Below are 17,411 nucleotides of genomic sequence, written 5' to 3'. Positions count from 1 at the left end.
CATTCATATCTTTAGTTTTATTAACCCCTTTACTCTGCTTTGTGTCTTGCCTCTTTTAATATCAGATTCTCAATTCTGTCTTCAGGTTCCTAAAAATCCACTTAGGCCCTTGCCATTTTCTTTCTGGTAGCCTTTTTTTATCTGGAATTTCATAAAAGAGACTGTTCCAAGGGCCCATCAGGTATAGCTGGCTGTTTGCTGAGCTATTTCAAATGGAAAATTGATCCAAAAGCACCAAGATATTTTTTCAGCTTTTTAAATTTTTTTCTGGGAAAAAGGAAACAAAAGGGAGGAATAAAAATGTGTGTGTGTGTGTGCACGCACGTGCATGAGTATGTGAGTGTGAGTACTGAGGAAGGAAATGTGGATTGAAAATCATTTTTCTATGTTCAGGATAAATGTTCATCACATATTGACAATTAGCTCTATTACCCCAAAATTATTTCTAAAACCATACAATAGCAAATGTACGTAAAACATTCTACAAGTCATTGCATCTGAATCAGACTTGACTTTGGTCACCAAGGTCTTAAAAGATGAACTGGAAAAGGTTAATGTTTCTAAGGAAAAAAAAGATTAAATAAAGAAGTGCTTAAGTTAGAAGTCAGTAGGCAGCACAAAGCACTTCATTAGCCATCAGAAGCTTAAAAGCAGTCAGTCCATCTCCCTGTTGTAGCTAGCCTGTAACTTTGAGTCAGCCTTCCAGGCTTCAGCCTCAGACTCCTAATCTATAAACTGTTGTTTCCAAAGTGCTGGTCTGAATTTTAACTTCCTCAAGTCCTCTCTGTCCTGAGCAATGTAATTATGGTTTGACACTCTCCTCCTCACCCACTTTGTTCTTGAAGTTCATGTGGGATAATTTAGATCTTTAATGATTTGCATTCTTGTTTGGGGAAAGCTCTAGATTCAGTGATCCTTCCCATTCTCTTAGGGTGTGACAATTCACAATACAAAAGAACAGAAGAAGAGGGAGGGTATTTTCACACAGAGCATCATGTAAAACATCCAAAGTCCAGAAACAATCCAGAATGTTCTAGTGCCCCTATCTCCTACCATATAACAGTAAAAGTTCTGCATAACCACAGCCCCTGCTAATTTTATTTCAAATCCATCTTAATTTTCTTCTTCTTTTATTGTGCCTGAAGGAGAGTAAGAATTTGGAAATACAACAAATCAAGAAATAAAATAAAGTGGGATAAAGTGGGATTGGAGATGATTTTTAATTTCCTCATTTACTTTTCTGTGTTTTGCAAGTTCTAACTAACATGGATTATTTTGAAACCAGAGTAAGAAAGAGAAACCAGAAAGAATTATATATTAACCAATATTCAAGAGTCAGACTTCATCTTAATCTGGGCATATGGTTGGGTTTCAGAAATCCAGGAAGATGTTAAAAATCAAGAATTTCTTTCTAAAAATGATAGCTCAGGAAATGAGACTATCCGATTCTATATGGAAAATATACTTGCTAAGTTGGTGTTTTTGATTTTTTTTGTCTTTGGGTGTTTATCTATATGGCTATATTTATTTATCTGTCAGTTTCTTCCTCCACTAGAATAGTCCATCCATGAGGGCAAGGATAATGTCTGTTTTGCTCTCAATTATGTCTCAGAACCTTAAAAAGTAGGTGCTCAATAAATGCTTAAGGAATGATTGAGTGATTGAATGTTTACTCACCTAGTGTTGGGACTTGAAGAGGTAAACAGCAAGATAAAAGGACAAGACAGGTCACCTAAATATAGATCCTGTTACCTTAGATGTGTCATTATTTATCAGTACTGCTCTTTGGACCAAAAATGAACAAAACAAAATGAAAACACTTTTTGCCAATATATCAAATATAGACAAGTTAATGGGGCACAGATGAACCGTAGCCAAATTCATGGGAGACTGAAATGTAAGCCAGAATGTAAAGTTCTTCCTTTAAAGAATCATGCGGAACTATAATGCTAAACAAGCATGGCTCATGGGTTGTAGGCCAAAAGTACCTTTACTTTTGTTTTTTGTTATCATTTTAAATTCCATGAGTCTGTCTGGCTCTTCTCTTGCCCCTGCATGAAGACTCAGGTCAAATAATGGGTCGGTCATTCCTAAGTAATAAATAAAGTTCCTACAGTTCAAGTGGAAAAACAGTCTCAGTTTAGTAATGAAGGCACCCAGTGCGACAAAATAATCGATACTCTGTGACTTCTCCCCTCCCCCAGCTTCAGCCCACTTTCAGGCATGAAGCCTGAAGTCAAAGGCAGGCTAGATCCATTTTTCTCAGTTTCCTCTCCTTGAGCTGCTCTTCTCTTAATCACAGATTTGACCCTTCAAGGTCAGAGCAGGGAGAGGGAGGAAAGGTGAGGGACGCAGGCACACTCTTCCTGGAACGGTACTGCAGCATTGTCTGTGTCTGTTTGTGGTTTTTATTGATGGGGTAGCAGCACTCTGCCATCACGAGCAGTAGAAGAGGGGAGAATAGGGATATTTCATCTTCATCTCCTTAACAGAAGATATATACACATGTGTCTCTATTCTGCCCACTGCCTGAGAGTCCTTCCTCAGTGCCTAGGTATCTGTTATAGGTTGAATTGTGTCCCCCCAAGAGAAAAATTGAAGTCCTAAACCTCAGAATGTGATCTTATTTGGAGATAGGGTTACTGCAGATGTAATTAGGTAAGTTAAGATGAGGCTCTACTGGAGTTTGGTGGACCCTTAATCTAATCTAACTAGTGTCCTTGTAAGAAGAGGGAAATATGGACACAAAGACACGTGGGGAGAATGACTGTGTGAAGAGGGAGGATGATCCTGCCAGCACCTTGGTTTTGGACTTTTGGCTTCCAGAACTGTGAGAGAATAGCTTTCTGTTGTTTTAGGCCATCCAGTTTGTGGTACTGTGTTATGGCAGCCCTAGCAAAATGATACAGCACCCACAGTTTCTTTCCCTTCACACCTCAAGGCAGCCATTTTGGACTGTATATAAGATAATCCTCTGCTGGCTTTTGCTTGTATATGGGCCACATCTGGCCTGGGAAACATTCGTGCATCCTTTTCCCCCAAGAATTCTGGGAGGTCTGTTACTTTCCAAGCCATACTACTTAATTCTAATGCCATACCCCTCTTCAGTCAAGCTCACACACTTTAGATTTCTCAGGTGTGATTCAGAAACCAGCAACTGAGCACCCCGCCTAGATTGCATAGGACACATCTCATGTCCTTTGGGCATTCTCATTAAGACGCCTCTTCTTCACTTGGGCTCCAAAAACTCCTGAATTTATATATGAAGCTACTAGAAGAGACAAATGAGAGCCTTTGAATCTCAGTTATAATTTTATGTGATGGAGATCTGACTGCCCCAGTTCTGTGTCAGGAGCCTGAGCCCTGCAGTCAACTTTGGCCTCGGGGCGTAGGGTGGTATACTACAAATATGGCTTCCAAAATCAATCACTGTGGGTGGGGAAGGCTTAGAGAATGGGGCTATGGGCTGGGCAGACACACCAGAAGGGGTCAACAGCACACCCTTGAGTGGAGCAGAGACAGGGTTTCCTGTTCACCACACACTCCTGGATAGCTGCAGCTTTTCTGGCTCTCCAATTACCAATTTTTTATTCCATGCAGACCCCCTCCTTCTGTTGATGTATTCTGCTTAACTGGGCTAATGCCACTGATTTGTTATATACTCTGTCTCTTTAGATCTCTAGGTAGGTATCCCATCTCTTTAAAGTAATTCTGCATATATTTGATTTCATGCAAAGTGTTGAGGTAATTAATCAAACTAAGTTCTGGGGGAGAGTAAGTGCTGCTGCTTACATTCATTAAGTTGCAAAACCTCAGAAACATTTAGTTCCATAAAATTCAGCAGCTCTTAGCTTCATTTATAAGAAAATTTTAACTCACTTAAGAATAAATTGCATTAGTGAGTTTGTGATTCTTATGAGAATAAATTAATCTTGGAATTTCATAAATAAAACATGTCATCTTATGAATAAACCAAAGTATACTTAGTGCATGTTGACCTTAGGGTCTTGATTTTCCTAGTATCTTGGTAAATCTGAGCAGGTCTATTCACTCCTCTGCACCTGCCTTCCTCCATTTCAAAAATGAGCATTAATCACCTGGGCATGTTTGTTAAAATTCAGATTCCTGAGCCTGACCTCAGGTCTACTGAATGTGGATTCCTGAGTTGGAGCCTGAGAACCTGCATTAACCACAAATTGTTAGGGACTTTCTGTGCACAGTGAATATAAGAATTATTAGGAGGCATTATGACATCTTGTAGTTTAAGCATTCTATAAGTCTATGTTCTTAATGTTTCCAATTAAAAAGAACTGCATATGTTTCCATCAGCCCTCAAAATTTCTGCTCAATTTTTTTTTCCCGAAAGGAAATATATTATTTTTCACTCAGTGCTCCAAAGTTCTGGAAATATTACATACTACCTTGAGTAAAAGAAATTTGCTTCATAAAGACACATCAGGAAGTGTACTGATTTGGGAATTATGAGCAAGGGTTTGAATTCCAACCCTGGCACTTACTAACTAGCTCATTTCTGTGCAATGAGTATTTAATCCTCAAGAAAATGGAACCAAACATGCCCACTTTGAGGGTGGTGGTAAGACTGAGAGGTAGGTACAACAGTGTCGAGGTTAAAAGCAGGGACTCAGGAAGCAGACTGGATCCAGATCCTGGATCTGCCACTTCCCAGCTGGGGAGCCTAGAACAAGTTCCCCACTCTCTCTAAGCCCGAGTTTCCTCATTTGTAAAAGAGCACCCAGAATCACACAGGAGAGAGTCAGCATTGGGGATCGAGTGAGTTAATATGTGTGAAGCCCTCTGAACAGAGCCTGGCACATGCAAGCTCTATCAAAGTGCTGGTTAAATTAAAAACAAGATTCTGTACATGACAGTGTTTTGTAAAGGACTAACCAAATGTAAGGAATTAAGGAAAAAAACATGTTATTAATAATTCTGTTCGAAAGCACTCAGAACTCTTGAAAGGTCTCTGAAGTCACAATAGAAAAGAGCTTTAGAATCCATTTTCCAAATCATCAATTATCCCTTCTGCTGTCATAATTAATTCCTATTGTTACACTTAATAATGGCCAACATCATCATCTTGGGAGTTATTGTTTTATTCTATTAAGCTATTTCATTACACTCAAATGGGCTGAGGGAATGTGTGTAATTGACTTGTGAAAATTATTCAATTTGCAAAAGAAATTCATCCAATATGTAAGAGAATTGGGTCAAAGAAAAGCCACACCAACTAAATTATGAGGCCCTTCTATTCACTTTCCCACTCTCCCAGGGAACTTTTTTTTTTTTTAATTAACTGAATAGACAAAAAAACCTAACTGAACGTTATTTGGAATTCTGAGGATGCCTCATTATTGTGGAAGCTCTCACTTTTTTCTAAACAGAGTCATTGATATCCAGGCCCTAGTGTCACATGCAGAATATGTGAGGTATAAGAGAGAGGGCCCTCGAGAAGGAAAACAGCCCCAGTGGGCACCTGCTACGCCTACTGGCCGAATACTGACCTGAAACTGATGGCCTTAAACCAAAGGGTACCAGTAATCTTTAATTGATAAGATTATGTCTTTCACATCCTTATCTCCTCCCCATCTCAGTGGCAATGGGGGCTTGTGAGAAAGGGGATTTTTTTAATAACAGAGAAGAAGTAAACTATATTTTTGGCACATATAAGTTGTAGTAAATAAATGCAACAGTCAAAATTTTATTATATGAGTAATAGTAGCCACTATAATCATCATGACAAACTGTGGAGTAAACATTATTATTCCCTACTTTATAGATTTTTTTTAAATTCACCATATATACAAAAAAGGAGGGGAGGTGAGAACACCATAAAATTGTTTCTTGATCTGTACACTAGCGAGTATTGATGCTATTTGGTCCATTGTCTTCAACAAGTATTGCTCATCTCTACAATTTTCATCTTCAAATAGATATCTAATGATTAGATGAGTCTATGTCTACATGGTGACTATTACAGCTCTTGAGATATCATAGATTCTTTTCACCTTTGGGGACAGTGTGGCAGAAGCTTGTCCTGTATTTCCTATTTTGAGCAGGAGCCAGAGCCACCTTGGATATAATTTTGTTGAGGCAAGACAGCATTGAACAGATTCTCCCAATTCACTGGTAGTTCCAAAACAATTGCTTTCTTTGCTCAGGCCCTGAGTCTTATATTGCCTTTGCCCAGGTTTTAAGTCAAAAGTGGGGGAATTGGGATCAATGCAGAAAAGAATCACAGGGATTAGGAAGCCAAGGGAACCCTGGAACTGAGGGCATTCCAGTGAATCTTCCTTTTTTACTCAGCTGTCATGGTTCAGACATAGTTCTAACAGATCCCTCCACTGGTGGTGTTTATAGTTTTCCTTTGTTGTTAGTGTCTTGTTTGTGACTTTTATGCAATGAGAACAAATAGAACTATGAATTATGCTTCATGTTGAACAAAGCTGATCCCTTGTTTTGTGTTGTTATGATGGTTATAATTATTTTTCTTTTCTGGGACATGGACATACAGCAATGTTTAGTGTATGCTCTTGGTGCCCTGCCCAAATCCCTTACTAGTGCAACCATCCCCCAGCTGCTGTACAAATTGGCTACTAACAGCTCACAGCTGTACGCTTCCTGGCTTCAGAGATTTGCCATGGCCAGCTGGACAGCATAGCTCAGAGATGCTTGGGAGGTTCTGCACCAACCCTCCTGGGAGGGCTGACAACCAAAGACTGATTGATACATTCATATAAATGCCCAGCCCCTTTTCCTTGAAAAGGGACAACCATTCACACTCCAGAGCCTCCCATGAGATCAGGTTGAGGCAAGACTACAATTGAACCCACATCGCTGCCTCCTTTTTTTCCTGCCCTACACTGCTTCCCTCACTCTCTTACAGATTTCATCTAAAAGCAAGTCTCTCAATAAATTTGTTACTCAAGAATCAGCATCCCAGGTTTTACTCTAGAGAATGTGACTTAAAAGACACTTGGGGGTTTTATGTTTTGAGGGGGCCACGTTATAAAATAAAGAGGAAAGAGCTCATTGTGATTGGTGAGAGGGGAGCTTGGGTGTACATTCCTGTTCTTACTGGTCAGAATTTGAGACAAGTTGTAGTTTTTTTAAACTGTTTCATTTTTCAGATGATAAATTGAAAACTTCCTGCCCTAGGATGAGATCCAGCCTACTGAGTAAAATCTGATGGGCTAACACTTGGGGAAACAGACATCAGTCTGCATGCAATGAACAGGGCTTCCTCAACTCTCCCCTCCCACGGGGTGGATGGCTGTAGTGCAAAATGGGGAGTGTGCAATGGTGACACGGAAGGAAGAGAGATGTTTCTATTTCTTTTGAAAAAGAGGAGAATCAGGCATCGTATCACTTTTCATGCAGAGCCCTAACCATCCAAATAAATGTGCTTGTAACCAGTACTTGTGGGACCTGGCTTTAGTTCTTGCTCTGCTATGAGGCAGCTATGTGACCTTGGACAAGTCACCGAACTGGTGACAGTCTCAATTTCCTCATCTGTAAAGTAGGTAAAGTGGAGGAGATGGTCTTTGAGAATATAAGCATAGCACTGGGGGCTATGGATAGGCAAATTCCATCCCACCTCATAAATCTCAGAGTAGGAGAAAAACCTTTTTACTGCCATAAATGTGAAACAACTGTGAAAATTATGTGGAATCAGCTACATAAATTGTATAACATTAGTCACAGATCCATTTGTTCTGCGACAAAGTAAAAACTGCTGATTTCCCAAATTAGAGGGAAAAAATCTACTACTACCACATCTGAGTAACCTGAGCCCCTCCACCACATATTACATTTCATCACACTACTTCCATCCTAAGAGTAGCAGAATGGTGGAACTAGAGGGGTCTTATGATCTCCCCTGGAATCCTTGCAAGTTATTGCTGTCTTTTCCCTATAACAACACAGATCCTTCAGGAAACATAATCTGATATGTCTCCCCTTGGCTGAGCCCACCTCTTTTGCTAGACAAAACAATTTTCATTCTGGGTGAGAAAGAGGTGTGAAGACAGATTAATGGTTCCTGTGTCCTACCACATGTGCATGTGGTCAAGTGGAAGTTCCAGGTACCGTGGTCTTGCTGAAGTCATGCCATGAATCATCTTTCCTGTTACCTCCAAATATCTGATTCCTCTGTGTAGGCTGGTCAACAAGTCATGTTTCAAAACCTTTGCCAGGTTTGTCTGCTTTTCTGACTGGAAGTTGGTTTTACAGTTTATTATTTTTTTTCTTTAGTGTGAGCCCGGCAGAACGCCTTGCCCTACTTGGTAAGAACCACTGGAGTTTCAGGAAAGATTCTGGCATCTGTGTAATAATAACAAGACATCATTCCAGCATAAACAAAAGCAAGACACAGGAGCCAGTGAACAGAGGAAGCCCTAGGACCTGAATTCAAACCAAGGTTCTGTACTAACCAAATTTACTAGATCACATTTATGTCAGGGCACCTGCAATGTGGGCTTGAGTGAACTTTTAGACACAAAAATCCATTTAACCAGTCCTCTTAGAATTCATTCCAGAGATTCCTTAAGCAGTGAATTATTCATTTATCTATCCATTCAGTTAGCAAGCACTTACTGATTACCCCCACATGGCTAAGTTCTGTTCAGTGAGATGTGAGTAGAGGTGTTGTAGACAACTTCCACACTGCCCCCTTAAAGGGAAAGGGAAAGCTACCTCTTTCCCTTCTTCTTCCTCCTTCATGCCTGCTGGAACAGTGAGCCTGGTTTCAAGCCATTTTGGACCATGTATATGAAAGTAATCCATTAAGGATGATGGAGCAAAAAGATGGAGGAGCCAGGACAACTGCAGGCATCACGGAGCATTGCCACATATTGGCTCAGACTTGAACCTTGTAAAGCCACTAACATGGAGCTGAACCTGTATCCTAACCAACAGGATGTGTGGCTATGTAGAATCCTTTAGCATTAACTACCCTAAAGCTTTTGTAAATCTCAGAATGTTTGCACCCCAATATTCATAATAGCATTATTTAAAATTTCCAAGATATGGAAGCAACCTAAGTGTCCATTAACAGATGAATGGATAAAGAAGATGTGGTATATGTATACAATGGAGTACTACTCAGCCAAAGAAAAGAATGAAATCTTGCCATTTGCAACAACATGAATGGACTTAGAGGGTATTATGCTAAGTGAAATAAGTCAGAGAAAGACAAATATTGTATGATATAATTTATATATGGAATCTAAAAAATAAAACAAACTAGTGGATGTAAAAAAAAAGACAGACTCAAAGGTATGGAGAAAAAACTAGTGGTTACCAGTAGAGAAAGGAAAACAGAGAGGGGCAAGATAGGGGTGGGGATTTAAGAGGCACAAACTACTGTGTATAAAATAAATAAACTACAAGGATATATAGTACAACACAGGAAATATAGCCAACATTTTATAATAACTATAAACGGAATATGACCTTTAAAAATTGTGAATCACTATGCTGTACACCTGAAAGTTATATTTTAAAAAATCTTAGAGTGTTTATGGATGCTATTGCTAAAGAATGAAGCTTCATGTCTAGTGTTGGAGTTTGAAGACCCTCTTCTCCCAAATTATGAGCCAAGTGAAAAATAAGACAAAAGGGTAAAATACGGAGAGATCAAAATATCACTATAAATACTGTAAAGCAGATATTGGAGAATATGTGGCCCAAGACTGTGGTGAGTGGGCTGCCTGACACTGAAATAAACACAATTATCCAGAATTAAATACAATTATCCAGCATTCATGGGGACAAGTGGTCCAATGTAGACCTTTCCTATGGAGCTGGGCAGGAATGTTACCCTACCAAGCTCCACATGGAAAAAACATTAGGACTGGGGAAGAAGCATTAACTTTTAATATTTCAGATCCCATCGGGCCAACAGAAAACGCAATTTGAGGTCCATTTAGCTTGACACTAAAACCTGAGATAAGGTGAACAAAGGAACTTCAGCATCAGGAAGATCTGGGCTTCAAATTGGCCAGTAACACTGCATCAACCAAGGTTTTTATAACGGGCTGTTCCAGGTTTCTAAGTAGATATCCAATGGATATTCATGGCAATTCCACATTAACCCCTTCTGTAGCTTCTCCATGAGATCAACACTTCAGATTTGGTCATTATCACTCTGGGAGATGAGAGTGGGATGGCGAACCAAGTTCCTAGGAGAGGACTGGACTTTCCACAAGATCACAGTTTTCATGTGTCTAATCATTCTAACAAGGAAGGACCAGAGTTGATACTAAGGCTAATTGATATCAAATTATAACTTCGTGCAGTGAAGAAGAAAGGACATGCAGTGATCTCCATCCATAAGCTAAACCAGTCAGAGGACAGATTAGTGGTTCTCCATGAGGGGCTGTGCACTGCTCCTAGGGGGAGTCCAGTAATGTTTGTGTTTGGGGGTAGATTTTCGGTTGACACAAATGACTGGGGTTTGTGCTGACATTTACTGGGCAATAAATTACATTCTATGGGACGTCTGCACACAATAAAGAATTGTCCTTTCTCAAATATTAATTGCTCTGGTATACATAGACTTAACCCGAAGGAGGTCTCTTGTATGCAGCTCATGCCGCACTGTAGAAAAATGTCAGGTAGACCCCAGGTCCTATTTTCCATATTTGCTTCCATGGTGTGCTTCTTGCCTTGGTATGACTCTCCCTAGAACACGGTATTTTGGAGGGCCAGGACTGTAACTATTCCTAAGCAGTGTATCTCAGCATTACTAAATTGTGTCTAAATATATTTATTTGTTCATTCATTTACTCAGTATTTGTTGAGCAGCTAGTCTATGCCAGACACTGTTCTAGGTCCTAGGGATATAGTAGTGATTTCAAGAAAAACCCTGACCTATTCAACTTACTCATTTTGAGAACAATGGCAAAATTCCTCTTTGTATCTAAAGAAGCCAGGAATTATATAGATTTACAAGTGAAAGAGAGAGAACACCTTCATTTTACAAATGGAGAAACAGGCTCAGAGAAGCTTAGGGCTTATTGAAGGTCACGCAGTTCAAGGTCACAATAGCAGGGTTGGAGCCCACAAATGCCAGTTAACAATAGTTACTCCAGTATTTTGTTGCTCTGTATTTTATCTCCATCTCTTCGAGGAATGGTATTAAAAACTCAAGAATTATAATCACTCTACCTTTGGTTCATGAAACTTGAGATTGCTTCATAATAATCTCCCAAATTATCCTTCCCAATAGGAAAGCTCAATGAACAACAGAAAAGTGAATGATTATAAGAAAGTCTTTTTAGAGTTTCTGAATCATTCCAATTTTACAAATATTTGTTGAGCATCTACTGCGTGCCAGGTACTCTGTGCTGTGGGGGATTCCAAGATAAATGGACTCGTCTTCCTACCCTCAAGAAAGTTACTGTGTGGTGACAGAGACAGATGGCATATAACTACCGTACTGGATAGAATATGATAAATGCCATAATAAAATTATAAAGACCTGAGGGAGCTAAGAGGGAGAGATGAATACCAGCTCTTCCATAAAGCGTTTCCTAAGTTCCCCAAATGGAATTTGAAAGGGAACTTGAAAGATGGACAGAATGTTAATAAAGGTGTTTCATCCAAGGTGACAAATCTCCCGGAGGTCAAAGAAAAAATCTGAAACCCAAAGATGACAAAAAGCAAAGCAAGGTTAAGTTTTTGGCCACAATTAGGCAGTTCAGGTCTTGAAAAACCATTGGGAATCATTTCCACAACAGAATGAATCTCAGGGTCTAGTAATAACAAAAAAAAATTAATGAGACTGCATTTATTAAGCATGCAACGTACATCAGGAGCTAGACTCTTCACGGTCATGCATTATCTTTAAACCTCAGAACAACCCTTTGAAATAGGTGCTACCACCATTCTCACTTTACTAGAGACAACTGTGCCACGGGGAGGGGGGGCATACCATATGTCTGAGGTCACTTGCATGTACGTCAGGGCTAGGCTTGAGATCCAGGATATGTTGTCTCAAGCCAACATTGTCCCAGTACATCCCAGTACGTAGTGATATGATGAATCCTTTTCCTCAGAATTGCAACATTCATTCTTGTGAACATTTCAGAAGCAAATAAAAAGTAGCATATCTCAAAAGTGGCTGTTTAGCTATTGATAGCTTGGCTGAGCAACACCTGTACCTGTCACACATCCTTGTGATGCTGGCCTACCATTACAAATGCCAGAGAGGTGTTTTCAGCCGCACCTGATTAGTCCGTAAACTATTAGCCATGTCGGATTTATTCAAACCAATCCCTAAGATTCTAAAAACCACTACACATACCCTGGATCAGGGAATCAGACGATATTCTGCAAAAGACTTCATTTGATCAGCTCCTGCTTCTTCCTCAACACCCAAGTCAACTCTTAAGCCTTCATGGAGCTTCCTCCTGCCCACAACATCCTCTCCTCCCAGCTCCTACTTCCAATATGATTTATATGCCACTTACTCACATTCTGCTGCCACAGGAAGAATCCTATCTCCGATTATCATGTTTACTTAATTCAGTGTTATCCCACAAGACAGCAAATATAAAAACCAATGCTTCTAGTACCTCCCTCAACCCTCACAGTTTCCCTTCTCCAAAAGCAGAAGAAAGATTTATCTGATTCAGCAGAAGGAGATAGGGTTAGCTGTTAACCACCCTGTTTGGACCTGGGGAGAAGGCAGGATGTCCCTCTTTGGACCCACCTACCCCCTTGCACTCAGGCATGGTGGACTCATCTCGTTCTTCCTCTCACGTTCAGCAAATGGAAGGAGCAGAGTCAGGCCCCGCCAGGCCTGGTCTAGTCTCTGCTCTGCTCAGCTTCTCATCCTGTGCCTGCAGCAGGAGATCAGGGATGTCTGGTCCACTGGCTAGGTTCAGGGAGCACGAGGGGACCCTGTCACCTCGTCCAATCCAGCTGCAGCATTAGGAAGCTGACGCTGGGTGTGGATTCCCATTTGGCTTTCCTCATATGATCTCGACCCATTAGTACCTTGGAATGTTTTATTACCTACTCTGCATTCTCAGTACATTTGTTTTACGCGTGGATTCATCTCCCCCCAGCTGGTGGGAGCAGAGTCAGTGTTGCATGGTGGGAGGAGCACTGGACTCAGAGTCAGATGACTCAGCTTCAGGCCAGGCTCTGCTCGGAAAGGTCACTTTCCCTTTCTGAGCTTCAGTTTCCTCATTTGAAAGATGGAAAAGGTAGTCCTCATATACTCATATTCATTTCATGTGATAATGGTGAGGCTTAGAACAAAAATAAATTTAAGAGGGGGCTTCCCTGGTGGCGCAGTGGTTGAGAGTCCGCCTGCCGATGCAGGGGATACGGGTTCGTGTCCCGGTCTGGGAAGGTCCCACATGCCGCGGAGCGGCTGGGCCCGTGAGCCATGGCCGCTGAGCCTGCGCGTCCGGAGCCTGTGCTCCGCAACGGGAGAGGCCGTGACAGTGAGAGGCCCGCGTACCGCAAAAAAAATAAATAAAAATAAAATAAATGTAACAGTAAACTGTAAAGTGCCCTAAAGATGTAACTGTCACTGGCAAAGCCCATTAACAATTCCCAGGGAATAAAAATAGTATCTAGGTAATGAAATAAAGTCTAACCTTTTTCTTCGCCTTGGCGCTTCGTCTAGTTTCACTTGCTCACAGGGAGCCACGGGCAGAGGCCTCACACCAGCCCTTCGGCCCAAAGTTCCTGGTGCAGAACCGCCCTGTCGACACCTCGGCTCGGAACAGCGTGCAGAAGCGCCGAACGCGGAACGATGCGACTCAAGATGGCGGCGGCGGGCTGTGTGCAGAGAGTCTGCGCACAGCACCGCGACGATCTGGAGCCTGAGCCGTGCAGCCCCGCCCACCCCTCGAGAGCTCCGCCCCTTCCCCCCGCTGCCCCGCCCTATAAAGCAGCCCTGCCCGCGACCTGTCGGGGAGGGTGTGTGCTCTAGAGCCGGAGCTTATCCCTCTCCATTCTCCGATCAAAAGAACAAAGTTTTCCTTTGCTTCTGAACCAAACTTCGTCTCATTCTATTGGTGTGAGTGACACTGGGCTTGGAGGACCCTTGTTGGGTACCAACTCAGGAGGGTCGGTAACATAACGGCTTGCTATTATTACTATTATTATATTATTATTATCATCATCATTATCATTAAACTTTCTAATAGAAAATGGAGCTATCATATATTAAGCATCTACCATGTGCCAGATGCTTTAAACACATTCACAAGCCTTGAGGTAATATCTTGTTTGTAAAGCTCAGTCTAATGGTTCCCAAACTTTGCTACACGTTGGAATCACCCAGGGCTTTTTAAAAAATACTTATGCCTGGCTTCAACCCCCCAGACACCTGACTTACTGGGTACGAACTGTGACCTGGCTTTGGGACTTTTCAAACATCTCCAGGTGATACGAATGAGTACCTTGGACACTGTTGCCACAATCTTTTGACAGCTGAAAAAGCACACAAGCAGGCTTGGGTGAAATCAGATCTGAGGGTTTATTTTTCACCTCTTCACCAAACCATTCCTAGATTTCCATAGCCAGTGGGAAGCATGGTACCCAGCTGAGCTGTCAGATGTCTGGGTGGTGGGCATCTGCCTGTGGCAGTGGGAAGGGTCATCTGAACAGCTGTGGGGTCCAACAGTTGGGAGGTCACTCAGCCTGAGAACCAATAGGGGCTGAAGGAAAATAGATGTCCTTTTAACAAGATCTCTAGCCCTCTAGTTGACCTCAGGGTCACTGTTTTACTCTCCTTGGGGGTGCAAAAAATCTGGATATAATAATAGGGAGCTCCAGCAATCAATTTAAGAGTACCAAACTGGTCTCCCTAATGAGGAGGACCAGAGCATACTCTGTGGCTAAACCCACATTTCTCTCACTTCTCAGCCCATTTTCTCCAGTTCAACTTAGTTTTTTACAGGTCCGCTAGTAAAAACAGTTTAGTTTAAGGAATTTTTCCACTTAAGAGTAAAACAAGCACAGATCCCTTTCTGTCGGCTCCTTAAGCAAGCTACATGTTTCAAAATTATAGCAGCACCTTGTAAAATCTTAAAATCTGTTAGTTCTGTAGGTTTAAGCCCACTTCCTTTTAACTTAGCTTTCTAAAGAATTTTGTCACAGTAAACTATAAATACCACAGACTCTCTTTCCAACTCTGCAAACTGGCACCTACTGTTTTAATACAGCCTCATCAATTTCCCAGTTTCATTGGTCCCCCTAAGGGGAAATAGATGTTTATTACCAAATAGTAGTACATACAGCCCCAGCTTCCTAATAGGGATAGACTGGGTCCTCGTTTATAGGTAGGCATTATGTTCCTCATTTTACAGACAGGAAACTGAGGCTGAGGTTAATGACTTGTCTTAGAGTCATGCTAAGATTCAAATCCGGGTTTGCCTGACTCCAAAGTGTATATGCATGTGCCCAGTGTATCATGTCACTGCCTTCTGTATAACTTTAACCCCCAAATATTCCTTCCTCATTAAGTTAGAGAGCACATGGAACATTAGATCACCCACCTTCCCTTCTGTAAGCCACATCTTGTCTACATCAGATGATCTGGTACTTGACCATATGATGTTTGCCAGTTGTTTGGTGAGGGTGATGTGAATGAAAAAAGTTGGCAACTTCAGTCCATTCATCAGTCTGAAAGATTTCACATTATAGAAAATTTTGGGGCTTCCCTTGTGGCACAGTAGTTAAGAATCTGCCTGCCAATGCAGCGGACGTGGGTTCGAGCCCTGGTCTGGGAAGATCCCACATGCTGCAGAGCAACTAAGCCCGTGCGCCAAAACTACTGAGTCTGCGCTCCAGAGCCTGCGAGCCACAACTCCTGAAGCCTGCGTGCCACAACTCCTGAAGCCCACGTGCCACAACTACTGAAGCCCACATGCCTAGAGCCCGTTCTCCTCAACAAGAGAAGCCACTGTAATGAGAAGCCCGCACACTGAAACAAAGAGTAGCCCCCGCTCACTGCAACTAGAGAAAGCCCACACACAGCCAAAAATAAATAATTAATTAATTTATAAAAAAAAAAAGAAAAGAAAATTCTTAAGTCTTTCCTCAGTAAGTGCATTGACACATCAGTAGTTTGCTTGTGGGTAAGAGTTCCACTAGGTGAGAGGATGTATTGTACAGACCACTAGTAGTTTGCTTGTGGGTAAGAGTTCCACTAGGTGAGAGGATGTATTGCACAGACCACCACTGGGAATGTTCCTTCAGGTTCTATAAAAGACCAGTTGTCAGCATGTACATTGTTTTTTCCTATCACACAAAGACCTCCATATGTCACTGTGCCCTCAGCAGTCAATTACTAGAAGCTCTATGTACCAGAGGAGCCTAGACACACAAAAGGACAACCCAGAAGGTGCCCTCAGTTGTGTTAGACTAATCTACTATTTCTGATAATCCAGAAGAAAATAAGATTTAGGATGTTTTCCTTGTGTGAAGACAAAAACCCAAAGAAGGAAACAAGTGCCAAGAGAAACACCAGAATGTCCTTTGGTGCCCATTCTGCCTTGATCAACAGTCTTTACTTCCTACCACCCTTCACTTCATAATCTTGGACACGTTCCCTTGAACAATAACGTGGTCAGCTCTGAAATAGTAGGAAAGAAATCTTTGGCCTGAAAACTCTTCTCCAGTTTCAAAAATCCAAATCAGGTCACTTGATACTGTCATCCCCAACAGGAAGCAAGGGAAGGAGGGAGAAAGGTGAGGGGATAAAAGGAAAAGCAGCCAAGTGACAGCTTTAAATAAAGAAGCCAGAACTGTCACATGAGGAAAGGAGAGTCATTTAGGGCCATTTTTGCAAACTGCAGGATCCTTCCCTTTGATACCTCACAATAAGGGTAAAGGCACCTTCCTTCTGTTCCACCTCTATGTCACTGTCAAGCTGACATTGTGATTACTTACTATTTTATCCTTGTCTCCAAGCCTCAGCTTTGATCCCCAAGTATGAAAGCAACAGAGAAGGGAACTAACATGAACAGATGCCTGCTATACATCAACATTCTTCTGGGTGTTTTATGTGCATTATCTCATGTAATTTAGTACTCCACTACAACCCATTTTACAGATGAGGAAACTGAGCCACAGAGAGCTTATGTGACTGACCCAAGATCATGCAGCCTGTAAGAGGCAGATCTGAGACTTATATTCACTTGTGTTTGCTCCAGAACCTGTACTTTTTCATTACATCAGTATCAATAAGGATTTTGTTTTGTTTTGTCTGAACAAACTTTACCAGGATTTATCCAACAAAATGAGGGCTGCTTTTCCAGGGATGAAAATATATGCCTCCAAAAATGTTGTAAGGATCAAATAAAGTAAACTCAAAAGCTGAGGTACCAGAACAAGGTATTCACAAGTATGAGTCCTTTCCCCTAGAG

At 41.5% G+C, this 17,411-nt stretch overlaps 1 protein-coding gene across 1 annotated transcript in view; it reads right to left on the bottom strand.

Moving 5' to 3' along the window:
* LOC307191369 (uncharacterized protein) overlaps window positions 1–17,411 on the bottom strand; it is a gene marked incomplete at its 3' end in the record, with an annotated part of 547,413 nt that overhangs the window by 295,013 nt on the left and 234,989 nt on the right. The window lies entirely within an intron of this gene.

This window comes from Stenella coeruleoalba (assembly GCF_951394435.1).
Source record: "Stenella coeruleoalba genome assembly, chromosome: 9".
Classification (NCBI taxonomy): domain Eukaryota; kingdom Metazoa; phylum Chordata; class Mammalia; order Artiodactyla; family Delphinidae; genus Stenella; species Stenella coeruleoalba.
The sequence above is the reverse complement of the archived record's forward strand: the minus strand, read 5'-3'. Positions and strand labels throughout refer to the sequence as shown.